Here is a 16,792-nt window from a genome sequence, read left to right as displayed (position 1 = left end):
CAGCTTCTATTTTTTTTAAGGACTGCCTCACTAATCTTAACTGTTTTTACTTTCTCCCTTTGTAATCTTATTTTTTTATATTGTGAAAGTTTACCATATTTGATTGCCTTTGCATGCATGTCCCTTCAAACATCTTTGAAGCTGTTTTTTTATGGATTAGTCTGGCTTTCTTCTTTGCATAAATATTGCACCATATCAGATTTGTTTTTCTTACCCACATCCATATTTCATTTTTACACTTTTTAAAAACATCTGATTTTTGTTCTTTGTCGATTCTCACTTCCTCTGTTGTTCATTTTCCTAGGCAGTTCGATGTTTTTTCATCTACATACTAGGCCAGATTCCAAAAGAGTTGCTCTCAGTGCATGGCTGCCCAAATTACAAAATACCTGATCTCAGTGTAAGTGACATACTTCAGTATAAGGTCTATCTATAAACAAGCTTTCACAGAGGGCCAGATTCCAAAATACCTGTTCTCAGCCCGTGTTCAGTGTAAGTGTACACTTACGCTGAGATCAAGTCTTCTGGAATCAGGACCACTGTTTTTTCTTTATCTGTTGTATTAAGGAATTTAAATTTTATTTATATTTTTATTTTATTTTTCCTACACAGGTATTTTCTTTCCTCTAACTTCTTTCTTACTGTTGCTGTATAAACTCTGGAAATTCTGAGCTTCTTCCACAGTAAGAATACATAATTTCATATTTATTTCCAACAGTCCACCTTTATTGTCTCTATGCCTCTTGCTTGGCTTGTTAGTTTGTATTTTTTTGGTCTACTTGAGCACTGTTTATACTGTCAGTTATAGTTTATAATATACCTGTTACACTTAAAATGAACTATTATTGCAACATTTTAGCCAACGTAATGTCATAGGATATCATTACCAGCTTAACAGTGACAATACAACTTGTTTGGATTATTACAGTTCCTGTACAGTCTACACACTGCTGACAACTGATATATGTGTGACAATTCAGTGCTACTCTGTGCATCTAATAATGTGGCAGCTCTGCAAAAAGCACATTCCTATCCAGATTAATGGTATGACAACAGGTCAAGCTACAGTACCTGTAACAGGTACACTCAGCCCAGCTATCTCTGAGGAGCTAATGCCTCCTCCTCCTCTTCCTTCGGTTTAGCTGCATTTTCTTCAATCTCTTATGAGACTGTTTAGAAAGAAAAAGGAATATGCATTGCATGGCAGACAGTGGCAGTTTGCATGTGGAGTTTTAAGCCATGACTAACCTACTGTACTTCATTTAATACTGAACAGCAGAAGGCTAATTAACACCTTTGCTTCCGGAGATCTTCTAAGCCAAGAACATATTTGCTTCCTAAGATCTTTCCTGCAAAACCTTCTACTGAAAACACACTTTATTAGATTTATAATAACTGATAAATGGTGTCAGTTGAAAAAATGTAAAATATGATAGCTTTTTGGTAGACAATGGGCTATATGCCAATGTTAATATCAAAGTTCTGTCTGTATATGCTGATTTTATACTGCAGACTTATTAAATAAAACAATTTTATTTGCCAAAAATACTTGTGTTATGGTCAAACAAAGGGCTATAGCTGTGTAAGCGTGCAAGATAGATCCAAGATGTCAGTGAGAAATTGTTCATCTATTCAAGAGCTTTCCAACAATGTATGATAATATTGGAGGGTATACAGCATTTTCATGATATTGCTGACTCTACAAAAATTATTCATATAAAAATGTTGCAATATTTCAAAACAATGTTAATCTACAAAACCATTTGGAAGCTAAGCTTCAGTGGCAATATTGTATGCTTTAATGTTTTAAATAAGATGGCACCATTTGTTCACCTTTAGTTTGCACAGCTTTTAAGAAATGAATGCAGCTAAATATAGGTAATAAGTCACAACTGCTTTACCGAAAGAGCATTTATAGTTTTAAATGTCCTAACATTACCCATCATGTTTTAATTGCATTTTTTGCTAAAACCTACTGTTTGAATACACCACCCTCAACATGACAATATCACACTTTTTGCATTTTTAATGTAAACATGGAAATATTTCTTTTTTTTCATAATTTTTTGTAAGCATACCTTAATAACTCTAGCTGTGCACAAACCAAGCTAACCATTTCATTGTCACGCAAAGCAAATAATCCCAACTTGTTGATGGCACCTTGCTATGTTCGTTTTATGTCTGTACCATTACTACAACTTCATAAATTTGACTTTGAAAACAGTGACAAATACACTCATTTCATGAGTACAGGGAAGCCTCCAGTAAAGACTTGTATACTCTTACAGGATACACAGAAATGTTGCTTTCCTAACAACCATACCCTTGCAGGAAGCAGTGTGGTACATAGGTGGGGGCTGCTCCCTCACCTTGTCTTTCCATTGGACCAAGAAGTCATGATGCCTACATTTTAGATCACGCTGCTCATCGTTATGAAGTATGCCTGTAACTTGTGCAACATCTTGTGCAAAATGGCTCCAGGCCTCTGCCTTATATTGTGGCCCTTGGTACTGTTCATCAAGGAGTCTTGGCCTGTAATGTTGGTGGAAGAGATGAAGGAATATCTTTGACTGCTCAGGACAGCAACTTAGAGAATTAAACTTTTTTTTCCAAAGATATACTCCACCTGCAGTACACCCATTTTTACCTGTGCCAACTGCCGTGCAATGATGTTCAGCTTATGTGTGTATGTGACTAGTGGTGGAAAATGTCAGTATAGGTATTGTATGATAGTAGTTGTATGTAAGAGTTGGAGGTGTGTAAGATGGTAGCCTAGACTCTTGCTATATAACAAGCAGTAGCAGTGCTCATCGGTTTGCATGGGCATGAATCATGCTCTTTGCGATACACCTCACATACTAGGAGCATGAAGGAAAAGTGATTTGGAAGATTAAGTGGCCATGAGTGAGGAGTGTTTATCTCTTTTATATACAGATTAAAGTGAGGAAATTAGGGCATAGGAAAGAGATGAAAAAGGGAGGATATAATGTGATGTAAACATAAAAAAAATAAAGATTGAGCAGTTGACCAAGATGGATGCATGGAAGGTAGGGTATTTTTTTTTTTTTTGGAACAGGTGCCCATTTTTTAATTTTTTTTTTTTTTTATAAATGAAGAGATGGTAAGTTGGGACAGTAAGTAAGGGAAGTAACAAGAAGATAAGAGGGATAGGGTTGGTAGCATGGGAAGACAGACAAGATGAATGGAATGCGGTACCATGAATGAGGGAGGGGGAGCACAAGGGTGAAGAAGACATCAAACAAACACAGGGAAGACAATAGTAAGGGTGAGACTGTACAATAAACAGGGGTAGGCATGTAATAAAATGCAGAGGAACGCCAGGTCAGGGAATAGGATGGGGTTCTTTAGCTGCAGTGTCTGTCATCTGCAACCATGTAGGATATTATTCACCACCCTGGGTACTGTCACTACTTAGCCCTGTTTCAAAAGGTGGAGACACAACCAGACAGTGATATGACTCAATGAGTCACCAGAGGAGGTTCTCTACATGGCTGATTTGGGTAGCTAACCGCACATTGACTATCTCCTCCACAATGTCCTCCAGCTACTAATGGCATTGCTACTACTGGATACAACAGTCCCAGCATCTAGCATAGGACTACATGTAGTGGGTGGTGCAGTGAGGGCTGAAAGTGTGGAGGTGACTGTAGGAGGCTCGGACACAAATGTTTTGGGTGCTTCTGACATTAGTAGTGGTAATGGTGGTGGCGGCTCTGCTGCCTCCTCCTGTGGACAAGCCAACAGGCCTTGCCTGAGGGATGGGTGCAGGTCATGATGCTGCTGCAGATAATAGTAACCTAAATGTAGTGAAACAAAGTAATAATCAAAATAAATGTAAGTAACAGAAAGGATAGCCACAGAGGTAGTGGGGGAATGAGCAGTACACATACGATGAAAAACATGAAGAAGATGTATAGTTTTACAATGAAAAACTTACTTGTAATATATTGGAATGAGCAACAAACATACGCCTGAGTTAACTAAATCTGTAAACATATATAAGTAGGAGGGGGATTTGAATCCACTGCAGTCACCACTTGCATTATGTAAGCAAAATCATAAATGTGTTTATATACTTGGACAACATAAAAGGGGGATCTATAGTCCAATACATTGTATGTGACTAATACACACATTCAAAGAACAAAATGCTACTTAGGCATATATTCACCTTACATCTACTAAACTCAAAAGAAATAAGTATAGTGGCAAAAAATGTCTAAAAAACAGTGTGCTCATGCCTGCTTTTCACTTCTAATCTTGTGGTTAGTGTAACAAAACAGAAACTTCAAAATAAAAATTATATCAGAACTCACATGGAAGAGCACAGACATTATACCTTGAACCACTTGATGCTTGCACACATACATTTATAATATCCAACAGTCATACTGCTGCCTTTAAATTATAACTTAGCATAGACATGGCAGTGATGTGCAATGGTTATACTGAACTGAAACTGAGTTTGTACCACATTTAATATTAAAACTTGCAGATATGAAGCAAGTAAATTCACCCTGGCACTCTCCTAGGAACTCCGCTCTCCTCCTGTGCAGCAGTCTATTTTTTATAATTGCTTCATGGGCTATGGAGAGAAAAAGAGCACTATGTCAGATCCATAGATGGCACAAGCTGTCAACTTATATGGTTTGTTAATGTAAGTTCAACATACAGTACATAGGGGTACTTGCTGTCTAACTCCAGCCTCCCAACAGCCTAGGAGCTCAGGATGTCATTGCCTCATGTTATTATAGTGATGACATCACTGTTCTCCCATGCATGGGGTACCAGTGACATGAGTGACTGCCTGGCTTAAACTTCTCCAGGCTTCAGTCTTATAGTGAGCTCTTGATAGCCCTCTGGCTGTAATCCTGATGAAGGAGGTGGAAAATATTTGTGTCTCCTGCACACAACATGTCTGTGCTCTAAAGGGAGCACTTCCTGCTCCTTCTCCAACCATGATATCTCACCTTAAAGAATCCCAGAGGAAAAATGGAAGACAATTCACACCCAAAACAGTTCTCACATGTACCATTTATCTCACAATAATGGTCATTGATCTTAGCTTACTTGAACAGAAGATGGCAGCCTATGATAATATAGATAATGTATTATAATGGTTCACAATGGCACATTAAGATGTGAAATATGTCAGTCCTGTGTCCCTGTTTCTGCTGTTAAGGAAGCAGGCACTACAGTGATTCCATTTCACTGAGGTAGTATGTGGAATTACTGTTCCTTCCCTGTGGACTGCACATGCACTGTGCTGCTTGTAGAGACCCAAGCATGTGCACGATATCAAGGGCAATTGAGCACAATGTTTAGCAGATTTTCTCATCTGGCAAACTGAGTGATTCAGAACCAATAGTGACTTGAGCCCTCATAAGCACAATCATCACACCCAGCCAGGTGAATTTGCATAATGTAAGTGTAAGGGAAAGCAGCGAGAACAGTCATGCTACAGAATAACTGCTAGAGCAGCAGCTTCTGAACCTGCAACAGCTGTACCTGACGGTTCTTGTTAGGCAAAGTAAAGCTCTGCTTTTATAAACTAACATTTGCTTTTTACAACTACATTTTGTCAAGTATGGCTGCTTTTAACTGCTATTGTACTCGCTGACATAGTCTGAAATATGTTTGTCATTATTTGTAAACATTTTAGGAAGGTGCATTGAGAGGGAGATTGCAAGGGTAATGCAATTGTTGGGCTGAAGAGTTGTTAAGCATAACGTTAGACTGTGAGACATACCTATCAGTACATACTCAGTGCATAGTTCAACACTTTCTGGCTGGCCTTGTGATACCATTTTCAATTTTAAAAATTGCCTGTTGTATATATTGCACATATATGTGATTTGCAAAAATATTTTTAACACAGAATTAAAACAGTCATATAACCTAGGTCAATTGCAATGTTATAAGTATTGCATTGTAATGAGGGATGTGAAGATTGGATAGGGGAAGGCTGCCAGCCTAGCCAGATAGAATTTTGGAGACAATTCTGTCATCTGTAAATATTAATGTAAACCATAGGCTTTGTTGTCTTAAATGGTAAAAATAGTGTTACGTGCGGAACTTGAAAAATGTAACAAAAATGCACTCTACTGACCAAGTAAAGCATGTTGTGACCTTTGATGTTAAAACTCTGAGTCAATAAGTCTGGAGTGAGGCATCATGCCTATTGTTTTAAGGCCAGAGTTAATGGCCAGAATTTGCATGCATAAATGTCCTTTATTGCTCTGGTTTCTGCCCAGAGGTGAAGAATGTAAATGTAGTTTCTGTTAGCCTGGGAACCCAGAGAAGTGTGAAGAATGATGCAATGTGAACCAGGAATGGGATTTTAAAAATACAGAGAATCAGAGACCATTAAGCATTTTTGTCTCGACCATCCAACTCATCAGCATTGTCTTGTTATATATGTAAGTTTATCTTAGACTTGTGTTTTCTCTTAGAAATAGCTAGAATCTAGAAATATTAGACTAAGTGTTTTTCTGTGATGTCAGAACTGTACTACTGAATTATTTTAAGAATTTCTCTGTGATCTCTGAACTGTTGACTAGCACTATGTAGTAAAAAGTATTGTCTTGTGTTTTGACTATTTGTTATTAAATATTTGAAACCCTTTCAAATGTGGCTGTTTTTGTAGAGATACTTTAGAGTACTTGCATGCCTTTGGTAAATTGTACAAAGCCCTTTCAATAGCTTTAGCCCTGGGCTATACTACCAATTGGATAATAATATTACACAGTAATAATTGGACACCCTTTTAAGGGCCTTTGTGTAGCTGATAAATATTAGTGGGTGGTAGCAGCTGGTGCTACCGTATAGTCTAGGAAAAAGGGGCACAGTTGGAGAACCTGTGCCAGCCTTCCCCAGGAGTGTCTGTGTGGTTGTATAAACTCTTCTCAAAGTGTGTGTGTGTGTGTGTGTGTGTGTGTGTGTGTGTGTGTGTGTGTGTGTGTGTGTGTGTGTGTGTGTGTGTGTGTATATGTCAGCTACTTGGCCAGGGACGTGAAGCACTGGTTAGATAGAGAGGGTGCTGGAGGTTTTAGCTTGCCCACTAGGATGAGATCTGGACCGTATAGCTGTGCCAGTGTGGAGTCTTATTAGGGACCTGGAGAGCAAGGGAGCGACCAGCCCTGGACTGACTGCTCTCTGTGTGCTCTTAATGGAACTTGCACTTTACTGTGTGTATTTGTTTTCCTTTCCTCCTATATGAAACGGCCCTCACTGGTGTTAGTGGTGAGGATTGAGGCTCTGTGATTGCTGGGCCAGGGTGCGGACATCACATATTAATTGTTTGGCAGTGGTGGGATCTCCACGCCAAATATTAATTGGTTGGCAAACAGTAATTGGCTTGTAGTGTTGTGGATAGAGTGAATTCCTGTAGCTTGTGTACAGTGAACTCTGAAGGTGTTTTGTACTCTAAATCAGCCACACAGTGAATACTCAGAGTTCGGATCACAATTGTTTTATTTCTTTTGTTAGCTTAGTTAGTCAGCATGAGCAGGCAGCATATCAGCGGAAGAGTATGGAAAGATGACAAGGAGCCAGCTGTCAGAGATATGCCAGGCTAGGGGACTGGTGTATGGAAACCTGACTAAGGCAGACCTGATTGCAGCCTTGGTTACAGCTGCATCAGAAAACAGCAACCAGGAGGACAATTAGACTGGCAGTGGAGATATAATAAATACCCTCGGAGAATGGACAGCTCAACCTTTCTGCAGAGGACTTAAAAATACATTTGGAGCTAAAGAGACTTGAGTTGGAGGCCAGGTGTTTGGAACTAGAGGCAGCTGAGAGAGTGAGGCATCTAGAGAGTGAGGACAGGGAGAAACTGCGACATTTGCAGACTGAGGAGAATGAGAAACTGCTATGCCTGGAAGCTGAGGAAAAGGAGAGCAATGATAGCATGAGAAGGAGATGCTGACTCTTCGCCAGATTCATGGAGGTAATGGAGTAACTGGACCCCAGAAGCACAAAAGGTCAGTAAATGTCTTCTGCAGTTTAAAGAGGGGGATAATTTTGATAGTTTCATTCATATGTTTGAGAGGGTATGCAAACAGTATGGTGTTGACCAAAGGCTCTGGGTATGGTTCCTGACCCCCTTACTCCATGGTAAAGCTGTAACTGTTTTGTCAAAAATGTCTGACGTTGCATGTTTTGACTATACTGCTGTTAAAATCACTTGTTAGAATAGTTTAAGCTAATACCAGAAATGTATAGGAGAAAGTTTTGTGAGCACAGACACAAGGCAGATGAAACTGCTTTGCACCACACCACACTCATCCCATAATCCCTCAAAACCTACACCACCAAAACACACACATAGCAACACAAAACACACACCTATCTTCAAGGAGGCTCTCAATAAAAATCTGCTCAAGCAACAGAGACCTCCACAGCAGAAACACATGCAACCTTCACCCCCCAACACACCCCAAATGACACATAGCCCACAAAGTCAGTCTGCCACTCAACCACAGCCCATAAGGCATAACAACGTACCCAACACTTTAGTCATAGGTGACGCTAAAGTCAGGAACACTGATGTTCCACTCACCAGGCTAAATAAGGAAAAAGTTACTGTCAGCTGCCTGTCGGGTGCCAGGATCTGCCACATAATGCATGCACTCAGGTCACTCCACAAGTACAAATATGACTCTGTCATTGTCCATGTTGGTGTGAATGACCTGCGACATACCTCCCTGGACTACATAAAAAGAGACCAGGAGGAGCTCTCTGATCTTGTAGCACAGGCAGGTATGACCCTAGCTCTGAGTAGCATCCTGCCATCACACAGAATGATACCACAGTACAAGGACAAAATGATTGACTTCAATAATTGGCTAAGCTTCTGGTGTCATTCAAAGAGGATCCGGTATCTGTCTGCCTGGGATGACATGATCAACAGACCACAATGCTTTGCCAGAGATGGCCTGCACCTGTCGCCCTTGGGATTCCGGATAATGGCTAAGGCTCCTGCCACCCCTATAGTGCCTTTTTAGGCAAGGTTGAAATGACAAATTCACCACCGTAACAGGTACAAGCAAGCAAAATCTGAGGGTAATGCTACTCAAGGCTAGAAGTCTAAACCTCAAAATGCATTCACTCGAGGAACTCCTTAAAATGAAGAACATCAACATCTGTGCAGTGACAGAGACATGGTTCAAGGCTCCAGAGAGCACCCCTGCATTACCAGGCTATAATTCATACCACACCTTTCGGCCACCTAACCTGGACTGAAACACTAAAGGTAGAGGTGTGTCCATATTCATTAAGGATATCCACACCTCCAGGCTAGTTGCTCATCATAATGCGTCTGAGATTATCCAAGTGCAACTAACTCTGGCAAGACTGCAATCCAAATTGTAAGTTGCTACAGATCCCCCACCATGCCCCAGGATTCCCACTCCTCATTTCTTGATACACTGGAAAATATTAGGGGACAACCCAACACCCTAATAATGGGCGATTTCAACTATCCCACCATTAACTTGGAAAACTACTTATGTACCAACTCTTTTGCTTAACGTTTTCTGGAATTCATAAATTCTAATGCCTTGGATCAACTTATCCACACCCCACCAGGGGCAGCAATATCCTAGACCTGGTCATTACCACCATGGGCGACCAGTGTTCTACACCAGAGGTCAATTCTTCATTGGTCAGATCCGACCACATGCTAATCAGCCTAGACATCCACATCCCGCCCCCACTAGGGAAACTACCGTAAAAAATTTCTCCAAAGCCAACTTCATGCTTCTTAAGACAGAAGTGGCAAACTTCACGACACCAATGCAGACAGACAATAGAGGTACAACTTCTGAATGCTACACAGATGCACTTTATAAGCACTTACAAGAGTGCATGGATCATGCTATCCCTAACAGAACCAAGATACTATCCTCCAAAAAAAGGAAGTCAATCTGGTGGTCCCCTGCCATAAACAAACTCTACAACAGGAGAAAGAAACTGTTACAAAAAAGAGCAAAATCCCATGACTGGAAGAACTCCCTGGTCAGCCTCAGTAAGAAGCTGAGATCCCTCATAAAATCCTCCAAAGCTAGTTATGAAAATAAAATTGCCACTGATTCTACAGACAACCACAAAGCGTTCTATAGCTATGTCAAGAATCTCAATGGCAAAACTCAGATGTGTTCTGAGTTGCAGCACAATGGCACTAAATATACAGAACCAACTGATATTGCCAACATCCTGGCAGATTGGTTCAGTGCTAACTTTACCCCCTCACCCCCTAAAAGGCCCATCTCTATACCAGAAGAATGCAAAGTTCCTGCAATCATGGCTGCACAAGTAAAGAATACACTTTCCAAAGCAAGAACACAGCATCCATGGGACCTGACAACATCCCAGGCTGTGTTTTACATGAACTACAGAATGAACTGGCACCCCACCTAAGCACCATGTTCAATCATAGCCTCACCTCAGGCTTTATGCCCACTGAATGGCGCACAGCGATGGTTATCCCACACCACAAAAGGGGGAGCCACCATGGACCCCGGGAACTACCACCCCATTAGCCTAATGAGCCTGGTCTGCAAGGCTATGGAACATATCATCATGGAACTTATAAACAATGACATTGGTAATCTCAAAACTCTGGACCCCACCCAATTTGGGTTTGTAAAAGGCATATCATGTCTCTTAAATCTGATTGACTTCTTTGAAGCAGTCACCAAAGCCATAGACGAGGGTAAGGTGGTTCACACAGCCTATCTAGACCTCGTTAAGGCTTTTGACACCATCCCCCACTCTGGAATTATAGATAAACTCACTAAACTAGGTATAAATCCCTATGTCATAAGATGGGTTGCCAACTGGCTCACTGACAGAACCAACACTGTGAAAGTAGCAGACTCCAAATCTGACTTCAGACCAGTGACAAGTGGAGTACCACAGGGTTCAGTCCTGGGTCCTTTCCTGTTTGGTATCTACTTTTCTGAAGTACAGGCTAACACAGAAGGTCTTTGGCTAATGAAGTTCGCAGATGACTGCAAATTAGGAGCCATAATTGAAACTCCAAATGATGTGGACATTCTACAAAAGGGCCTCACTAAGACAGATACCTAGTGTCAAAGCCATGGCCTCGAGCTTAATGCCAAAAAGTGCATTGCCATCCACTTTGGTAAAATCTCTGTACCCATGAGCTACCACATAGGTGGTAGTCTACTTAACACTGAAAGTGTGATAAGAGACCTTTGGACACAGGTGGACAGTAGTCTCTCCTTCGATAATCACATTGCCACAGAAGTCAGGAAATCCTTCTATGTGGTACACCTTATCACAAAAGGTTAGTCATCCAGGAAAGAAAGGTAATTGTTCCCTTCTACTCGTCACTCATTAGACCTATTATAGAGTACAACGTCCCTTTTGGTATGTACCTCACAAGATATCTACAACATCTGGAAAGGCCACAGAAATATCTCACAAAGAGGATTACCAGCCTCAAACAGATGCCCTATGCAGACCGTCTCAAAAACTCCAGCTTTACTCCATCGCATATCGCCTACTTAGTGGCAATCTCTGCCTAACATACAAAGCTATGTCAAACCCAGGGCTGTTCGACATGCTCCACTTAAAGAAATCCCAATTCCACTGAGCTACACACTCTAGGGACCTACACCTTGTCACCGCAATAAACAGAACATGTTGGAGGGATAGATTCCTGTCCCAGAGACTTCCCATACTCTAGAATAAACTACCTATCTATATCAAACAAAGCTCCTCATTAGCACTCTTCAAGAAAAATCTTGATGATTGGATGGGAAATAGGAAATTCACCCCGTGGATCACCTCTGTGGCTATGCTCAACAGGGGCACAGGAAAATAATTTTCTTGGGTGGCGAAAGCCAGGGTACATTTTGGCTAGGCTTGTATAGGCCCTAGGGCTGATGGCCTAGTACCTACCTATGAACCTATGAACCTTTGAATATGTTGCTGAACTGAGCACTTATTTCCATAGGTGGGTGAATGGATGTCAGGTCACCACTTTTGAAGGGCTGGCAGACCTTTTGGTGAGGGAACAAGCTCTTAGCACTTTGCCTGAGGACATGAGGATCTAGTTAGCTGATAGACAATGTGCTACTTCAGATGAGTTGGGGAAGAAGGGAGACTTATACCTGGTAAGCAGGGCAGCCCTGCACAGGAAAGGGACCCCCAGTACTGCTCATTGGTCTAAAGGAATACATGGTGGGCAGCACAGACTGCCCCAACAGAATCTGCCAGTAGCAGGGGAAGCCACTAGTCCAGAAGCTAGGGTTAAATGTTTTGAATGCAACCAGTGGGATCATGTGGCATACAGATGTCCATGGAGGCAAGGTGGGGACAAAAGGTGAGGGCACCAGTAAGTGGGAAAGGCAAAATGCCAATAGTAGGTTGCCTTGAGACAGCAAGGGCACCAAACTACCATCCCACAGGTGCCTGATAGGGAAGGATTTGGATGAGGCAGTACCATGTGTTTGTGCAGTTACACTCAGTCAGGCTAGGAGACAAGCATGTAGGTTTCATAGCCTGGAATAGACCCAGACAGACTGCATACTTGCAGCCAGGACTGGTGAGGTGGTTACTTAAGGGAGGGTGCTACCATGTAGCAGTGAGACTGAAGGTGAGCCATAGCTGCTTGTGGGTACTGAGGGTTCCTTGGACAGAGTGACTGCAAAGGTAGAGGTCAGTAGTAGTATGCAGGCTGACTGAGGCACCACTGTCAGAGGATGCCAGTCTTCCTGTGGAAGGGGAGCTGGGAAGGGTTACAAGGGGAAAGTTGAGACAGGCTCAGCTCTCAGACCCTACATTGCAAGGCCTGAGGCAGGTAACTAGGGAGGCACCTGATTCTCTAGAAAGGGAGAATCTGTATACTGGGAAAAAAAGGGTTACTATACAGAGAGTGGACCCCTGAGGGAAGGCTAGAAGGTGAGAGAGTGCAGCAGTTGGTAGTGCCTAGAGCCTACCATCTGGCACTTCTAGCCATAGCCCATGATATTCCCTTTGCTGGTCATATGGGCATAAAACATACAAAGATGCACATTATGCAGAACTTCTATTGGCCTGGAATTTCCAGAGATGTAACAGGGTACTGCAGGACCTGTGAGCAGTGCCAAAAGGTAGGCAAGGCAGGAGACAAGGTGAGAGCTCCTTTGATGCCTTTGCCTGTGATTGAGGAGGCATCTCAGAGTGTAGCAATGGATATTGTGGGTCCTTTGAGTACCCCAAGTTCCACAGAGAAAAGGTATATCTTAGTGGTAGTGGGTTATGCTACACATTACCCTGAGGCAGTGGCTTTGTCCTCCACTGAGGCAGAGAAGGTGGCAAATGCTTTGTTAGAGATTTTCAGCAGGGTAGGTTTCCCAAAAAAAATACTGACTAACAGATGTGTCAATTTCATGTCAGGCTTGTCTGTGACAGTCCTGTGGGGTGAAGCACATGAGGACCACCCCCTACCATCCCCAGACTAATGGTCTTGTTGAGAGGTTAAACTCTATAATCAAGTCCATGTTACGGACATTTGCAGATCAGTTTAAGAGGGAGTGGGACAAATATTTGCCACATCTGTTGTTTGCTTACAGAGAGATTCCCCAGGAATCCACAGTTCTTTCACCCTTTGAGTTGCTGTATGGGCATAGGGTGAGGGAACCTCTAAATTTAATTTGAGATGAGTGGGAAGGTGAGTGCGAGTCTCACAAGGAGTCTGTTGTGGCATACATCCTAAACCTCAGGGCAAGGCTGAGGGAACTCATGGGCTTGGCCCAGGAGAACCTGGCAGAAGCCCAACAACAGAAAAAGGTGGGGTATGACAGGAATGTTTGAGCTAGTGAGTATGCTGTGGGGCAGCATGTAATGGTTCTCATTACTGTCAGACACAACAAGCTGCAAGCAGCTTGGGAGGGAACCTACATGGTGGTAAGAAAGGTAAGTGATGTTAACTACATGGTGGAACTGCTAGGCAGAAGGCAGGGGCACAAATTGTACCATGTTAACATGATGTAACCTTACCATAATAGGGAGGCCCTTGTGCTGAGCATTTGCAGTGGATTGCAGGAGGAGTCTGAGGGAGATCTGTTGACTGATCTCCTCAATGAGGCTCAGGCTGACACCTCAGTGGAAGAGGTAGCAATGTCCCATCAGCTATCTCCTACCCAGGTTCGAGAACTCCGAGCAGTGTTGCAGGAATTTGTGGACATATTCACTGGGAAACCAGGGTGCACCCACCTGGGGCTGCACCAGGTGGCTACAGGACCCCAAAGGCCTATTAGGCAGGCCCCTTATGGAGTGCCTGAGAGAGTCAAACAGACTCTGAGGGAGGAGGTACAGGAGATGTTAGAACTAGGGGTGATTCAAGAGTCCAACAGTCCCTGGGCCTCCCCAGTGGTGCTGGTGCCAAAGAGGGATGGCAGTACCAGGTTCTGTGTGAGCTACAGGAAATCAAATAGTCATACAGAGTCAGATGCTTACCCCATGCCTAGGACAGATGAGGCCCCACTCCCTCTTAAACTGATCATCTGGGAGGGACTAAGTATCTTACAGCTATCGATCTTACCACGGATTACTGGCAGATGCCCTTGACTCCCAGTGCTAGAGAGAAGTCAGCCCTTGTGACTCATTTTGTATTGTATGAGTTCACAAAGATGCCCACGGGGATGAAGAATGCCCCAGCGACTTTCCAGAGGCTAGTAGATCATATCCTAGCAGGAGCAGGAAGGTTTGCCCTTGCTTATCTACATGATATTGCCATCTATAGCCATTCCGGGAAAGAACACCTTCAACATGTCAGGGAGGTGCTGGGCAGACTACAGAGGGCAGGGTTGACCATTAAGCCGAACAAATGTCAGGTGGGTATGGCAGAGGTCTCCTACCTAGGACGTAGAGTGGGGAGTGGTAAGATAAGGCCAGAACCTGCCAAAGTGGAAGCCATTCAGGTATGGTCTGCAACTGTTATTAAAAGGCAGGTGAGGGCATTTTTAGGGACAGCAGGGTACTACAGAAAGTTCATCCCCAGTTTTGGTACCATAGCTGCTCCCCTCACAGACCTGACAAGGAAGAACAGGCCGGATAAGATAGTGTGGACCCCAACATCTGAGCAAGCATTCCAGAAGTTTAAAGAAGCATTGGGAGGACCCCTGTGTTAGCCAGTCCAGATTACAGCAAATAATTTGTTGTGCAGGTGGATGCTTCTTACCATCGGGTGGGGGCTGTACTTAGCCAGATTTCTTCAGAGGAGGAAGAGCACCCAGTGGTTTATCTCAGTCATAGGCTCGAACCCAGAGAGGAATGCAATGCAGCTGTTGAAAAGGAATGTCTAGCCATAGTGTGGGCACTGCAGAAACATCAGCCTTATCTTTATGAAAGAAAATTCACTGTTATGACAGATCACAACCCCCTAACATGCAGAGCCAGTAAGCAAAATGCCAAGTTGCTAAGATGGAGCCTGGGGTTGCAAGCATATATGTCCATGCAGCACCGCAGTGGGATTAGCAATGCCAATACAGATAGGGTCTCAAAACAGGGAATGGGGTAAGGTACAGTCTGATAGACCTAACTCCCTCAAGCAGCATTTCTCAAGGGTCACTTGAAAAACTAGCTTGAGTTCTCCAGGGGGGAGATATGTGAAGATTGGGTGAAGATAGGTGAAGGCTGCCAACCTAGCTAGATAGAATTCTGGAGATAATTCTGTCATTTGTAAATATTAATGTAAACCACAGGCTTGTTGTCTTAAATGGTAAAAAGAGTGTTACATGTGGAACTGGAAAAAATGTAACAACAGTGCACTCTACTGACCAGGTAAAACATGCTGTGACCTTTGATGTTAAAACCCGGAGTCAGTGCGTCTAGAATGAGGCATCCTGCCTATTGTTTTAAGGCCAGAGTTAATGGCCAGAATTTTCATGCATAAATGTCCTTTATTGCTCTGGTTTCTGCCCAGAGGTGAAGAAGGTAAATGTAGTTTCTGTTAGCCTGGGAACCCAGGAAAGTGTGAAGAATGATGTAATGTGAACCAGGAATATGATTTTAAAAACAGAGAGAATCAGAAAGCATTAAGCATTTTTGTCTTGACCATCCAACTCATCAGCACTGTCTTGCTCTATATGCAAGTTTATCTTAGATTTGTGTTTTCTCTTAGAAATAGCTAGAATCTAGAAATATTAGATTAAGTGTTTTTCTGTGATGTCAGAACTGTACTACTGAATTATTTTAAGTTTTTCTCCTCTGTGATCTCTGAACTGTTGACTAGCACTATGTAGTAAAACGTATTGTCTTGTGTTTTGACTATTTGTTATTAAATATTTTTAAACCCTATCAACTGTGGCTGCTTTTGTAGAGATAATGTAAGCTCTTTAGAGTACTTGCATGCCTTTGGTAAATTGTACAAAGCCACTTCAATAGCTTTAGCCCTGGGCTATACTACCAATTGGATAATAATATTGCACAGTAATAATTGGACACCCTTTTATGGGCCTTTGAGTAGCTGATAAATATTAGTGGGTGGTGGCAGCTGGTACTACCATATAGTCTGGTAAAAAGGGGCACAGCTGGAGAACTTATGCCAGCCTTCACCAGAAGTGTCTGTGTGGTTGTATAAACTCTTCTCAAAGTGTGTGTGTGTGTGTGTGTGTGTGTGTGTGTGTGTGTGTGTGTGTGTGTGTGTGTGTGTGTGTGTGTGTGTGTGTGTGTGTGTGTGTGTGTGTGTGTGTGTGTGTGTGTGTGTGTGTGTTTGTGTCAGCTACTTGGGCAGGGACATGAACATGAAGCACTG

This window comes from Protopterus annectens, chromosome 1.part0 (assembly GCF_019279795.1).
Source record: "Protopterus annectens isolate FY-2018-M chromosome 1.part0, PAN1.0, whole genome shotgun sequence".
NCBI classification, from domain to species: domain Eukaryota; kingdom Metazoa; phylum Chordata; order Ceratodontiformes; family Protopteridae; genus Protopterus; species Protopterus annectens.
This window is presented reverse-complemented; position numbering follows the sequence as displayed.